This window comes from Dreissena polymorpha, chromosome 14 (genome assembly GCF_020536995.1).
Source record: "Dreissena polymorpha isolate Duluth1 chromosome 14, UMN_Dpol_1.0, whole genome shotgun sequence".
Classification (NCBI taxonomy): domain Eukaryota; kingdom Metazoa; phylum Mollusca; class Bivalvia; order Myida; family Dreissenidae; genus Dreissena; species Dreissena polymorpha.
The window spans coordinates 36,962,504-36,978,554 of record NC_068368.1 but is presented as its reverse complement, the minus strand read 5'-3'; the positions used below and the strand labels follow the sequence as shown (position 1 = coordinate 36,978,554).

Sequence of the window (16,051 nt, the reverse complement as noted above, 5' to 3'; positions counted from 1 at the left end):
TTCGCAATAAAATCCTGTTAAACACACACTTGTACTCGGCATTAATGCATCACCACCATAGCTGAAATATAAAACACATGCAGACACTTATTGCATAACTATGCCTCTATAAAAGGATGTCGTGCATATGGTCCTAATATACAAATTGGAATTGCTTTGGTGAAACCATTATTAATACATGTAAGGAGAGAGTTGTTCCAGATTTGCTTGATCAGTCCGCACAGGCTAATTTGGGACGAAACCTTCCGCTTTTATAGAATTTTACGTTGAGAGGAAATCTCTTCTACAAGTAGATCAAGTCTAGTTGGAAATTTTTAGCACAGGCTAATCTTGGACGATATTTTACGCACAATATATTATGTCCAGTTTTCCCAGAACTCGACTAAAATACCCGCATTGAATTATTAATATCAGAGTTTGTATACACGGTGATGCATCTAAAGGAAGTCGAGTAAGAATAATCTGTTCATACCAAACGTCTATAGCAAATGAGTCGCGCGTGTGTATGTTAACCCTTTGCATGCTGGGAAATTTGTTGTCTGCTAAAATGCCGTCTGCTGAATTTCTAAAATTAGCCATTTCTTCGATTTTTTTCAAAGAATACTATCAGAATAGCAAACAGTTTGGATCCTGATGAGACGCCACGTTCTGTGGCGTCTCATCTGGATCCAAACTGTTTGCAAAGGCCTTCAAAATTCGGTTCCAGCGCTTATAGGGTTAAACTGTAAAACAATGTTTTACATACATTAAGCGGAAATAAGGAAGCACATTGATAAAACTGCGTGTTACAAACACATATGTAACATTACACATCATTTACTTAAATTAATTACAGAACAAGCTTATCGTCATATACAAATGCATGTTAAATTTACAGACATGCGTGCTGAATATAAATAATAACAATGTTCAAATTACATACATCAATTAATAAATCACTTATCACTGGAGAGTGAGAGTGTTCTAAATTACAAGTTATAATGTGACATGGAATACATATATAGGTATCAATACATGTGATACATCCATGGTTAACAAACAACATGTAACAAGCATAGTACACTCAATTGTTAGCATAAGTTATAGTTCTTCTTAACATATCACGTGATAATAAACAAATTGTTATCTCTTTTTTTAAACCTGTTATACAATAGATGGCTAATTTTCTAAGTGTCGTTTTCTTACTACTATTTAGGAGTTTAATAAATTTGAACATACTAGGTCGCTTGTAATAGAAATTTGGAATATGTTTGATTCTTTCTTCTAGGAATTGCGGACATATAAGTATGAAATGGTACTCATCTTCGATAACTTACAGTTACACATGGGGCATATTCTTTCGTTCCTGTCAATATTATGATGTCTGCCTGTTTCAATTAACAAGTTATGAGAGACGCATTTCGGCAATAATCCTTCTATGTTTTTTTATTTTCAATTATATCTAAATACGGCGAACTTTCGAATGTAGGTTTTAATTCTTTATACATATTTAACGACGTTGAAGAATCAATGTTAGTCCTCCATTCAGCTACATACTGATCTCGCAATCTTTTTTTTAATAAAGGGATGAATTTGTCGATATTTATAGATTCAGGGAATAACCATACATCTCCAAATCCTGAGTGGCTAAGTATATCGCGCACTTTTGATGACCAATTCACTATATTATTTCTATTAGCAATTTCTGATCTTTGCATATTTATAACAGTGTGTAGAATACAGTTACTTGTTTTGTTTGATATAGTTTTAGAAAATATTAAACAATTCTTAAATAGCGTCCAATGATTAAAGGGAAACGACCAACTTCCGCATACAATGACAATGAACTAGTTGACATCTTTACATTTAATAATCTTTTACAAAATTTCCTGTGAACACGTTCAATATTATTGGCAGCTATTAACCCCCTTACTTCAAAATTGACAAAACATATGAATCGAATAACTTGAACATGAAATTTATTGGGACTTCCACCATCTCTTTTGTTATAAGGAACAATCTTTTCATTGCTCTTGTCGATTTACCATACAAGGTGTTTATGGCTGGTATGTATGATCCGTCACTAGATAGGACAATACCTAAATATTTAAAGTTACTGACTATTTCAATTTCATTGCCTTTGAATGTCCATTTATATTTTTTGTTCAAGACACCACCCTCCGAAAAACCATTATCTTTGTTTTATCAATATTGACAGTTAAGTTCCACTTATTACAATATATTTCTAGGTTGACTGAAGATTCCTGTAAGCCTTCTTTGGTTTCGGAGAAAATAACTGCATCGTCCGCAAATAGGAGTTGATAAACCGATAATTGATCAAGTGTTATACCAGCGTTTAATCCGTTTTGAAGACTGAATTCTAGATCATTCACGAAAAGTGAGAACATGATCGGCGATGTTATTTCTCCTTGCAAAAGGCCAACGTTGCTACCAAATAAGTCAGAAAGGGAATTAATGTGTTTAACTTCGAGTTTCACCTCATTGTACATCGAACGAATGATAGACATTAACTTGCCATCAACTCCTAATCGAATCATTTATACCAGAGCTGACCCCTATTAATGACGTCGTATGCTTTCCGGTAATCGATGTTACAACAGAAGAGTTTATTTTTATTCTGTAGCTGTTTCTCGATTAAAGCATTGAGAATAAAAATTTCGTCGACTGTGCTACAATTCGGTTTAAAACCAAATTGTGCATCCGTTATTATATCATATGATTCTGCCCAAGATTTTAAACGTTCATTAATTATTCCGGTAAAAAAGTTTAGCAAAGCAGCTTATCAGTGTGATGCCCCTGTAATTGTTAGGGTCGGAAACATCTCCGCGCTTATAAATTGGTAGAATCACTCCGGACGACCAACTTTTTGGGAATATTTTAGTATCTATAATGTAATTAAATAATATTTCTAAAGGTCTGGCTATAAAATCGATTGTTTCTTTGAAATATTCGTAGATAATATTGTCGTGCGATGCCGCTTTTTTATAATTAAGACGCTTGATCCCTTTTTTAATTTCTTCTAATGAAAAAGGTTTATCAAGTTCCGGATAGAGGCTGGTCTGATTTTCAATTCGATCAAATTCTTGTAAGAATTCGTCATATTCATTACTGTTAGCAATGACATCAGTGTCAGAAGATAATGTGCTTAAGTATTCGTAAAATTCATGAATCGAGACATTTTCCGCGTTTGTAGATGGTGATTTCTGCTTAAATATTTTCCAAAATTCGCGTGGCGCTTTACGGCTTAAGTCATTCATTTGTCTGTCTAGTGAACGTTTATACCTTGATTTTGTTTGTCTACAAAAATACTTATAATCCTTCTTAGAAGCAAGCATTGTAGCCCTCAAATTTTCATTTTTATGTAAATTATATTCATAAACTCTTCGTAAACAGTCCGCCCGCTTTTGTTTGCACACATCATTAAACCAGCGTTGTTTGAATTTGTCTTCTGAACTGAAACAATGATTTTGATTATTACTCACTCGTTTAAAATACGGTTCACCGCGTGTATTAAGAAAATTAGTAAATATCGATACCTATAAATCTGGGTTGCAACTCGAGTTAACGCCGCAATCTGTTCTCTAAATCTTGAACCCCACCAGCTATATGTTGTAAAAACTGGTCTTTAAACTCTGAGTTCCACGCGAAATGTATGCGCGGATTATTTACACCGTTAATACTCAAATTGTTCATGTTCAGAGCAAATGTCAGTGGGGCATGGTTGGAAAATTCGTTAAAATCGTGGACATTAAAGTCGGCTATATCTTTAAAATGCTTGTATGATGTTATGAGGTAGTCGACTCTGCTTTCCCCATTATTTGTTTCGCAAGTTAATTTTCCAATGCCTTTATCTTTAAAAAGTCTACCATTTACTATTCTGATATAAGTAGATTTACACAAATCAAATAGAAAGTCACCGAATCTGTTTGAGCCTCGGTCACAGGCTGACCGTTGGAGTGGAGTGTCTATTTCTAAAAAATCAGTATCACAAAGGTTTCGATCACAGACAATAACATCGGCCTTATGCCCGGTTCTGGCGTTTAAATCGCCAGTAATAAATACTTTGCCTCTATTATTGAAAAATGTAACATCTGATTCTAATTTTGAGAAAATATATTCCTCATACATATCATGAACAGCTGAATTTTCCTAGATATATATCGGAATCATTATTAAATATGCTTTATCAAGTTTAAGCCATACTATACAATCTAAATCATTTCTCAACAATGAAACTCCTTTTCGTATAGTGTCTTTTATGTATATAATAATCCCGCCGCTGGAACGTTTCGCTTTGCGATGTTGGTAGCGTCTATATGAGTGTATTGGTCTACTATAACCATTGAGGTTAATACTAGAATTCTTGTTAGTCCATGTCTCCGTTAGACAAATAATATCATGTTGGCACAGGAATGAAGTAATTTCAATATCACTCCGTTTTGAAATAGTTAGTCCCTCAATAGTCCATATTAAATTAATTACAGTATAACAAATGTACACAATTTAGTTATTGAAAAAAAACCTGCTGATTCTGACACTTTTGAAAGCAAAATGGCATACACATTCTTTTTCTTGAGTCATGATAATAAGTTATCTTTCCTGGAGAATGTTTTTGGTATTGATGAATTTCAAGCACCCCAAGTATACAGGGTAACACATAGAAATAAACATCGCTCTTGTAAAACGGGATGTTATGCATGTGCGTAAAGCGTCGTCCCTGAAAAGTATTTGAAAAAAAGTAATGACGTAATCAGTACTTGCGCTTTATATATATTTTTTTTGTTTCTTTGCTGTTAATGTTATTTTTGTATCTAAAATATATTACATCATGATAAAAATATAATAAGAAAAAAAATCTGCCCCAATTACAACTTTAACTTTATATAGACAATTTATATTTTTGACATAAAAATGAAATCAGGAAAAAAATCCAATAAATAACACTATCTGACGTAAAATAAGTATGACAATTACTATAAAACATGACAGACACGAGTAGTTTGAGTAGTTTGCAAAAATCCTCCGTATTCTCATTTCATTTGAACATTTACAAGTTACGTTGTCATCATCCGTTTTTTATTCAATTACAACATAAAAATAAATATATATTTATTTGAAATTGAAAATGTTCATTTTCCGAATCTTAAATATTGCATCGTATACAATTAACAGTTTGTATGAATTGTGATAAAGAAATGGTTTTGTTAGCACAATTCATACCACATTAAACGTATGAACAGCACTTATCGGCGTATAAAAGTCATTAAAAGTACATTTAACAAAAATGACATTCCAACGTAAGCACAGGCGATTATTCAAGTGCATCAACATTTCGATCAATTCATACATTTTATTACTTAACATAATTTAAACACTTCATTTGAAAGTTAATGGATAATTTAATGATACACCTTTAAAGTGCATCAAACATTTGTTCGATGTTCACAAACTATAAAACACGAGGATTCTAACATTATCTTGTCATTCAACGAATTGTCGACAGCAACATGCGTCAACAACAAAACATGTAATGCGTACTTTCTGGAACCGAAATGTTCAATGCGCTAATAAGTTAAATGCAAAACGAATATGAAAAGTAAAAAAGAACAAATGAAAAAGCAACAAAAACGTTCACTTTGTAGTTTAATCGCATAAATACGGAAGCGTATATGGTACACCTCAATAATATGGTCATGCCGGATTAATTTATATCGACTTACTGTGAAATAACATGGTATGTCGACATAGTTTTGTAGGTTTTTCCCTCTTAACCATAACGACATTAAGTTAAAGTCTCGACGTAAATGTTTCAGGCTTTTCCCGAATTTTTTTTTGTCGACATGAGCTAAGTAGACAAATCAACATAATTGTTCTCGTCATGCTCTTGTGAAAATGACTTTCCATCATAGTTTTAGTCGACAAGATGAGTTATTTTTTACGCCATGACACCTTTTTCATATCATGCCGTCACAGAATATGGTACACCCCAATAAAATGGTCATGCCGGATTAGTTTATATCGACTTACTGTGAAATAACACGGTATGTCGTCATAGTTTTGTAGGTTTTCCCTCTTAATTTTACTCGCCATAACGACATTAAGTTTAAGTCTCGACGTAAATGTTTCCGGCTTTTCCCGAAAAAATAGTTGGTCGACATGATCTAAGTCGACAAATCAACATAATTTTTCTCGTCATGCTCTTGTGAAAATGACTTTCCATCATAGTTTTAGTCGACACGATGAGTTTTTTTTACGCCATGACACCTTTTTCATATCATGCCGTCATAGAATGTTGACATCATCACAACATCAGGGTGTACCATATACGCTTCCATACATACGTCATTTATTTTCTGAAGATATAATAACACATCATAAAAACGTGGTACGTTTTTTTCCAGGGATCTGATTTCCATTTCGAATGCCAAGGCACACAGTATCAAGGCAAATAACGAGCTTCAATGAAAACAAGATGGTAACAAGAATATACATGCAAATGTCATTTTGACATCATGTAGTATGAATCCTTTTCATGGAATGTATACCTGATTAAATAAGAGTTTACATTAGCTTTATGTTATAACGGTTTATATCATAGTGTTGCCACACACATCGTTTGACGGTATCATGATAAAATGATTGAAAAGTCCTCACTAACAACCTACCAAAATACATTAAAAATGTGAAAATATCACTCATAGGCTTCATTCCACTAAATTTGAAACACTTAGATCTCTGATCAATATGGAAAACGTATTTGAATTCACTCGATGTTTTGAGTGTGTGTTTCAAAACCGGCAGTAAAATACGATAATGGAATCGCAAAACAACAAGAATATTGAAAATATATGCTTTATATGTTACAATCCAATTAATTATTCGTTTGTTATGACTTAAAAACTTAGTGTTATGTGACCGCCTGTTTTTTCTATTAATCATTGGGTCTATCCGACCGCTGTAATGGTGCGTGAAATCTAATCGCATTTCTTAAAAGTTACAAACGCGGAAAAGACATGCCATACATTGCAATCACAATAGAGGCAACGCCCAATTCGAGTTTACAAAACATCATTACCAATTGATTATCCGTATTTATAAGGCTTTTACGCTTATATTTAGCCTTCTGAAAAAATGAGCGAAAGGAAAAGGGTTAATGTTTTGGAGTGAGTTTTGTGCGCAGAAGAAATGCAATAAGCGAGTGCGTAGGTATTGAAACGAAAACAACATGAGAACATTATTTGCAATAAAAATTCTAATGATGTTTAAATCGTTTTTGATCGAAAATTTATATTCATTGGACAGGTAGAGAAGCATCCAATTCTCGTTTTCACGTGAATATAAACGGAGTAAGAAAAGAAATATCGTTTTGACCAAAACCGTACACTTTTGGAATTAAAAATGTCGCGTTTTTGTTTGGCAATTGTTGTTATTTTAATCATTATTACACTAACACACGCTGGGTCAGGTAAGAAAAAGGTTTTGTTTCCTTACTTCCTACTGGATAATGCGTTTATTGAAAGTGAAAATACATATGAACACCGATTATCATATTTTCACTTTTATTTGCATATTCTCTCGTACCGCTTTTGAATACATAATAATAATAATAATAATAATAATAATAATAATAATAATAATGATAATAATAATAATAATAATAATAAAAATAATAATAATTCTTGTTACTATTATTATTATTATTGTAACAATAATTAAAATAATAATCATTATTATTATTTCCATGCCATAATTTAACCTTGTTATTTACTATTTGGTATGATATATTCACGAATATGTCGTCGTTTGTCATACATAGCTGAATCTTTTATATCACTAACAAAGTACCGATTCGTTAAGTGGGTCGAAATGAGTTTACATATTAAGGTTAAAACTAATTTAGATCCACTAAACGAATCTGTCGTGGTTGTTTTCGCAACTTATTTTTTAAAGCGATACCAATATAAATGTAGACTATGATCTTGTTGCAGACCATTGCACGGTTGCCTCCCGAGTTGGACAGCAATCAGTCGCAAACGCTGCCGACCATTTACCTAGTGCCTTAGACACCGGTACGTCAGAATAATAAATTAAAGCCTCGCTCAGTGAAAATGTGAAACCATGCATATGCGTTAAGTATCGTCCCACATAAGCCTGGACCGTCCGCACAAGCTAACCAGGGGCAACGCTTTCCGCTTTATTTGTATTTTGTTTAAATGAAGACTCTTCTCGACGAAAATCCAGTTTAAGCGGAAAGTGTCGTCCCTGCTGAGCCGATTCGGTTAAACACCGCTTCTATAGAACTTGCGTGTACGTGCTGTTTGTCGTTCCGTCAATTTATATGTACTTATAGCTCTACGCCGTTAAAAGAAACGCACGTCAAATTCACGACAGTATTGGAGCAGTTGATTGTGTACGCAAAAATATGCTTTCTGTCTTATTGTACTTCTTGCATGGGGTGAAATCACATGTATTTTTTTTAAATATTAAGAACACAATCACAAATCAGTACATCAAATTTTTAAATAAAATTTTCCAATAAATCGTTTGTCTTTTTACAAATTGAAATTAAGTGCATAAAGGCATTAAGTAAAACTATTTCCATAGCTGTTGAACTCTTTCTATTATCCGCTTGTGAACAGAAAGACAGGGGGAAGAACACGCGGACTGACGGAAAACATACAGATACTGATAGACATATACAAACATACAGAGACATTTATGCAAACAGATATCGACGATTGGACTTAATTGAATCAAATAAATTATACCATTAATCAGCAATCGGTAATTTCAATATAGATGCAACAATCCTGATGGCTAATCCCCATGGCACGGTCACGTGTTGCGGTTACGTCACGGCCTGGGACGCTTACGTCAAGGGTCACGGTCATCTTCGACTGCAGGTCTGGCGCCCAATACCCGGTCGACCCGGCATGTATACTCTTCTGGGGGAGAACGGGTTTCAGGCAAAGAGTGAGTGGTGGTATCGCAATAAACAAAATATGAGTCGCGTTCTGAGAAAACTGGGCATAATGCATGTGCGTAAAGTGTCATCCCAGATTAGCCTGTGAATTCCGCACAGGCTTATCAGGGACGACACTTTCCGCCTAAACTTGATTTTCGGCAAGGAGGGACTTCCTTGAAAATAAAAATACCATAAAAGCGGAAAGTGTCGTCCCTGATTAGCCTGTGCGGACTGCACAGGCTAATCTGGGACGACAATTTACGCACATGCATTAAGCCCACTTTTCTCAGAACAAGACACATATACTCGTAGGCTGTTCTGGTTTTATGCGGGTTGCATATACACATTTTCACTTTTCTTCTGAGTTGGAAAGGGTTAATTATAGAAGTAAAGGTGTAACCATTTAGAACAATATTTGTAAGTGAGATAACTGATTAAAGTGCTCACTGTGCAGGGCAACTGTATTGTTTTATATAAATGGTAACATTACAAGCATGTTAAAGCTGCATATTAAAATGAAATCATAGTGTTAACTTATACATGAACAATTTTCTGTATAAACCATGTATGTATGTCATATTCTATGTTTAAAATACAATTTGAACATAAAATATAATTCGTTTCGTAACGAGAAAGGAATACGATCTGAATAATGTACGTGTTATTCATATTCAACAACATGATCAAACACCTAGTACAATAATGACTGATTTATCATTTTTCTGTCCAATAAAAGTATACATTTTTTGAAAAGTCAAAAACATTTGTAATGGAATTGTGCATTTAGGAAGCAAATATTAGTACCGTTATACTAAATACTTTGAATGACCACGTTTTTTCCAGCAAATGTAATGCAGAAGCATTCGTTCAATGTTCCACCCAAGAACTGGATTTTCGTGGATACCGGGGATGTCGTCGCTATGTAAGTGAATGCAAACAGATCATGCTTAAGACAACACCATGTGCGAATGTATAACACTTATAAAGTTGAAACATAAAACAAGACATTTAATGTAAATGAATGAACTTCATAACGGGATACTAATTTGTAGCTCTATGGCTAAGCGCATCAATAAAAGTCATTTGTCGTCCTCGACAATAACCATGGGTGTCAGATTGTCGCGCAAGATTGTGTGCACGAAATGTTACATCATAATAAAATTTCGTTGATCAATCTTGAGAGTGATTGTTAAAAGTCGAGTATCATACCGTGTGTTGCCTTTCAAGAAAAAATAAAAGTGTTTACAATATATGTAACACATTCGAATATGTCAATGGCTTTATAACATGGCGTTAAAGGGATTTGCTCTATTAATTAGCCAACATGACCCATATTTGTATAGAAACACTTTTTCGTTTATAACATGTCACAGAACTCTTAAATGTCTCAGCAACACTATGATATAAAGGAGACATATATATTTATTCGAAATAACATATTTTGACTGTGCTGTTTAGCAATTAAAAAGTTAATCTAATGATGCGTTTAAACGATGAAAGGGTTGAGTTGATTTATGCTTTACGTAAAGACCTAACAACCTATATAGTAAACGCATTAAAAAAAGTAAGAAAATTAAGAAATCACGTACGAAACACGTCAATAAACATACTTTTCTTTTTACTATCAAATATATGAATATTTATAAGGTTTATTGTCTGTTTGTTTTGTAGAAAGCAAATCGACAGCGCTGTCGCCCTGTATACAGAATGCGATCCACGGTCTCCAGTGAACAAAACCATCTGCGCATACGACAATTTAATAACGTATGACGTAATACCAAACGAGGCCGGCTTCGAGCACCGGTTTGCGACGTCACAGTCCTCGCACCTTAACGTTTCAACAGTCAGAGCGTATGCCATCACTGCCCGTTTAAATAAAAGTGCGTAGATAGTTTAGAATTAATAATAATAAATACGTTTAAATAATAAGGTAAAATGTGGTAAAGCGTTAAGAGCAGACCTGATAAATCTGCCATTCGGTCTTACATAGACACATTTTACACATTGTGTCAGAAAATATTTTTCATAACACTGATTTGTGCAGATTATTATAAGTAATTTATTGAATAAAAATCCATGTATTCCTGTAAATACAAAAATAAAAACATAAGCATACACGATTAGGGACATTCTTCAATGGAACATATTGTAAATATATACTTATTTTTATTTCAATCAAGAAAAAGAAACACACACAACATATTATTTGTGCGTACTATTGCAATCTTTTCTTGCTTATCAAATATCAAGCAATCTTTAATTGAAACAAATATTCCCCTTGATGAAAACAGTTTTATAAACTAAACAGCTGCCCGTAACTGACGCGTTTTTCGATCAATAGAATTGGGAAACGCGAATACGCACCTGTTCTTAAATGGGTTAAATATTCATGAAGAGACATCGACTCACTTCGGCCATTGATAGCAGATTACGGTAGTTAAATGCGAATTTAGATAAGCTGCATATTCATTCACCTGCTTTTGAACTCGATACATAGACTTGTTTATTGTTGTTGCCAGTTTGATTAGTTTTTATTTTTATACAATTTTTTTATTTTGTATCGTATGATGTTTTATATTTCCCCAAATGCGTATGACACAAAAAACAAAAACGAAAAACACGATATAAGCATTTGCGATGCATACTTCAAAAATGGTAGAACAACAGTATGTACCTGTCCGTGGTAAAGAAACACAATCATGCTAAAAACACATTTGAGCTAAATGGCAAAGGGTATCATTAAAACACAAAGCCCAGTTTAATTGGTTTATTAATATAGTTTAGTTATTTATATTTTTAGAAGTCCCGCCGTCTTGTGACGACAAATCCCACACTATCACAGACTTGTTGGAGATCGGCGCTCTTGTGACAGACGTCAATATCTACAACGTGGACCTGTTCCATAGCAACCATGCCGTCACCATAGATACCACGTCACCGAGCATTCCGCTGGAAATCGATGATATAGGTGCATTAAAAACACAGCAAAAAAACACATCAAGAAACTAAAACAGCAAGAATCACGTATATATTTTTAAAAACATATGTTTCAAAGTGATACTATATTTAACCCATTTATGCATAGTGTCTAGAAAAAAGGCCTTGGTAAACAGCGTAGACCCAGATGAGACGCCGCATCTCATCTGGGTCTGCGCTGTTTGCTTAAAGGAATTGTTGTAAGAAATATTCTAAATATAGAAATAAATATACTAGACATCCCTAATTTTGGAAATAAATTGATCCAATTTAGAAGGATGGGAGAGTCCACAAGGCATAAATGGGTTGAGATGACAATACGAGTTATTATGTCGTATATTTTCTGCCAGTGGTCTGCCCTTAGTACCTTGTTTACACCACGAGATTTGAAACTACGTATGTACACGTGAATAAGGGATTTTACGAATTGCCAGGACAAATTACTGCGAAGAGTTTGCTATTAATTAAGCCGCGTTTGGGAAAACCGGACGTATTGCATGTTTGCTATTAATTAAGCCGCGTTTGGGAAAACCGGACGTATTGCATGTTTCGTACGCACAGGCTTATCAAGGACCACACTTTCCGCTTTCATGAACAATTTCTTACCAAAAATCCACTTTCGGCGGAAAGTGACGTCCCAGATAAGCCTGTGCGGACTTCGCATGCTAATCTGGGAAGACTTTTTACGCACTTACATAACCCCCTTTTTTGCCCAAACGCGACTCAAATTCTTTCATGTACTTTCAGGGGAGTTAATAGTTGTCGGCGAGCTCAATGCCGACTACCCACACACCGTGTACGAGGTAACCATTCGGGTGAAAGATTCGTGCGCGTCCACGGACACGTGCGTCGTCACTCTGACAGTTACGAACGAACCCAAGGTAAGACATGTCATGTGCCTTCACTTTGAGAGTTTTCAACGTACCCAATGTAGATCCCGTGTGTCGTCACTCCGACAATTACTAACGAACCCAAGGTAAGACATCTCATGTGCCTTCACTTTGACAGTTATCAACGAACCCAAGGTAAGACATCTCGTGTGTCGTCACGTTGACAGTTACGATTGAATCCAAGGTAGAACACCTCGTACGTTGACAGTTACCATCGGACATAAGGTAACGGATCTCGTGTATCGTAACGCTGACAGTTACGAACGAACCCAAGGTAAGACATTCCGTGGGAGTCACGAACGATTCCAAAGTACGCAATCATGTGTAGTAATGCAGTTACGAACGAACCAAAGGTAAGACATCTTGTGTGTCGTCACAGTTACAGAAACGAACGACCCAAAGGCAAGACATTTCGTGTGTCGTCAAGCTGACAGTAAAGAACGAAACCAAGGTAAGATATCTCGTGTATCGTCAAGCTGACAGTTACGAACGAATCAAAGGAAAGACATTTCGTGTATCGTCAAGCTGACAGTAACGAACGAACCAAAGGTAAGAAATCTCGTGTATCGTCAAGCTGACAGTAACGAACGAACCAAAGGTAAGAAATTTCGTGTATCGTCAAGCTGACAGTAACGAACGAAACCAATGTAAGAATTTTCGTGTATCGTCAAGCTGATAGTGACGAACGAACCAAAGGAAAGAAATCAAGTGTATCGTCAAGCTGACAGTTACGCACGAAGCAGATGTAAGACATCTCGTATCTCGTAATGGTGACAGTTACGAACGAACCCAGTGCAAGGAATTACGTTTGTCGGCCATCTGACAGTTACGAACAAACACAAGGTAAGACATCTAGTATGTCGTCACGGTGAAAGTAACAAACAACCCGAGGTAAGACATCTGTTTCCGATCACTTACATGGGCTACGGAATACATTAATGAAAATATGCCATTTAACGAGACGTTCTTTGCTTATACTAACATTTGTTGACTCCGCGCCGTGTCTTAAACAGACGTTAGAACTATGTAAATTATTTTGAAAAATAAATTTTAGCAAGAAAATTAAATGTTCGGTTAGTGAACGGAACATTTAATTACCTTTAAGTTTAAACATGTGCACGACTACATAATTCTTTGGGGTTCATTCGGGGTTTAGTGCGAGATAAGGCAAGCCTTACAACATCCGGGGCTTTGATAGTCTTTGGCGGTGACCCCAGTTTTATAAGTTTTATCCTTAGTGTGCTGTAATTGTGTCGTGTATCTTACAACACTTACCGATTATAGAACAAAAATTACTTGTCTAATAATATTAGAAAACTTCTTTATGCCTGAATATATTTACTAGTCTATGATCTCTTAAGGTCGGGACAAGTTTAGTTATTTCTGGTACAACTCTGCTAGCCTATTATTATACGGCTCAAATAAAAACATTTCATGTTTTACAAACATTGATGCAGTTAAATATATAGACATATAAGGTTATATAATACCCACAGATTAATGACTTTTCCAACTTGGCAGACGACCACTATTATATTTTACAAGCAATATATAAAACCCGCGGGATTTGTTGTTTCGGAGAAAAATCATAAAGTTTTCGCTATTTGCATGTACATATATGGGAAACAATGCACTAATATTCTATATTCGAGTTAGCACATTTGTTAACGCTATTTTTTCAAATAGTATAAAGGAGCCACGCTCAGAGACAACGGGCCTAATGCATGTGCGTAAAGTGTCTTCTCAGATTAGCCTGTGCAGTCAGTACATGACAGGGGCGACACTTTCGATTACAACATATTTTCGCTCCGGAGAGATTTCCCTTAAACGAAAAACACCATAAAAGCGTGAGGTGTCGTCCACGATTAGCATAAGCAGACTTCACAGGCTACGGACTTCACAGGCCACGGACTTCACAGGCCACGGACTTCACTGGCCACGGACTTCACAGGCCACGGACTTCACAGGCCACGGACTTCACATTCTTATTTGGGAAGACACTTTACGCACACGAATTGAGTCCCGTTTTCACTGAGTGTAGGTCAAACAGATATCATTTTCCAGCCAATCCGTTTCCTCGGACTACCTGCAAGCATTTCTTTGGTCCCTTCTGGCGACGTCATCCACAAATTTCAAATAACACGACAGCGCGTGGTCGATGACGTCACGTGTTACATCAATGACGTCATTCCGGAAGTCGACTACTTCGAAGTGACGGCGTCCAGTAGAGCAGGTTACAGGGCACTTGTACTTCTATAAGAAGCAGAAATGTTAGAATATATCAAACGCTGTGAAAAACACACAGCCTTACTTAAAATTACAATCCGACTCGATCCACATTCCGTAAGAGTTCTCAAGGATTGCCTAAAGAAACCAAGAAGGGTTCATTTCACATAATAGACTTAACGAATATCACGATGAACCGATACAAACAAAAACAACATATCCGTTACGCTTCAAGGGTTAAGCTTTCTTACGCTAAAACTCAATTAAGTGTAAATGTTCATAAATACATTGTAACGGAATGCCATTTTTCAAATGTTTGAATACAATGTACCAGTATTTCTGCGATACAGAGTATGTGGTGCGTCTAAAGGGATCCAAGGATATGACGTCACTGAGCGAGGAGCTGGACTCGGTAACCATGGAGATAAGCTGCAACAACTCTGAAGGGTTCAACAACGAGGCGCGCCTGACCTTCAGCTTCAAAGAGATACCGGTGAAAGGTGAGACTCTGCTTGTCGCTTTCGTGGTGACTGCATTACTAGTATTCGTTACATTATAAATTGTGTTCAGAGGTATTTGTTTTTGTCTGTTTTGGATTAAACTTTTCATATGAGTTAAAAAGGGGGTAATAAAATAAACGAAAAAGTGATTATTTTGTTATAAAAACACAGCAGCAAACTGAGAAAAAAAATTCAATTAGTAACCACGAGCCGGAAACAAGCAGTTAAATGGGAAAATTTGCATTAATATAACCGAAATATTGTTTAAGCTCAACGTGATTATCCCACAAAACCAATCCAAGAGTGTTCGAGTTGTACGCAGTCTGGTTAAAGTTTTCCTCGAATATTTTTTTTTATTAAAATGTACGAAAAATTGAATAATTTTATAATATCTTCGAAATTACCCATTTTGCACAAAAGAATGATGTAGATATCTATATGTACGATTCCCCATTATAATGTTTTTGTTCTCGCCTGTTTCCAGGCATGTCCTT

The 16,051-nt window shown here is 35.4% G+C and overlaps 2 long non-coding RNA genes across 2 annotated transcripts; one reads left to right on the top strand and one right to left on the bottom strand.

Annotated features, from left to right (window-relative positions):
* Positions 1-11,183: 11,183 nt before the first annotated feature.
* LOC127856962 (uncharacterized) lies at positions 11,184-15,772 on the bottom strand. The gene is made up of 3 exons (XR_008038267.1): positions 15,389-15,772; positions 14,918-15,084; positions 11,184-11,914 (listed from the first exon to the last, which is right to left on the bottom strand). It is a non-coding gene; the product is annotated as an uncharacterized LOC127856962 (long non-coding RNA).
* LOC127856963 (uncharacterized) lies at positions 11,854-15,010 on the top strand. The gene is made up of 3 exons (XR_008038268.1): positions 11,854-11,933; positions 12,689-12,822; positions 14,896-15,010. It is a non-coding gene; the product is annotated as an uncharacterized LOC127856963 (long non-coding RNA).
* Positions 15,773-16,051: the final 279 nt, after the last annotated feature.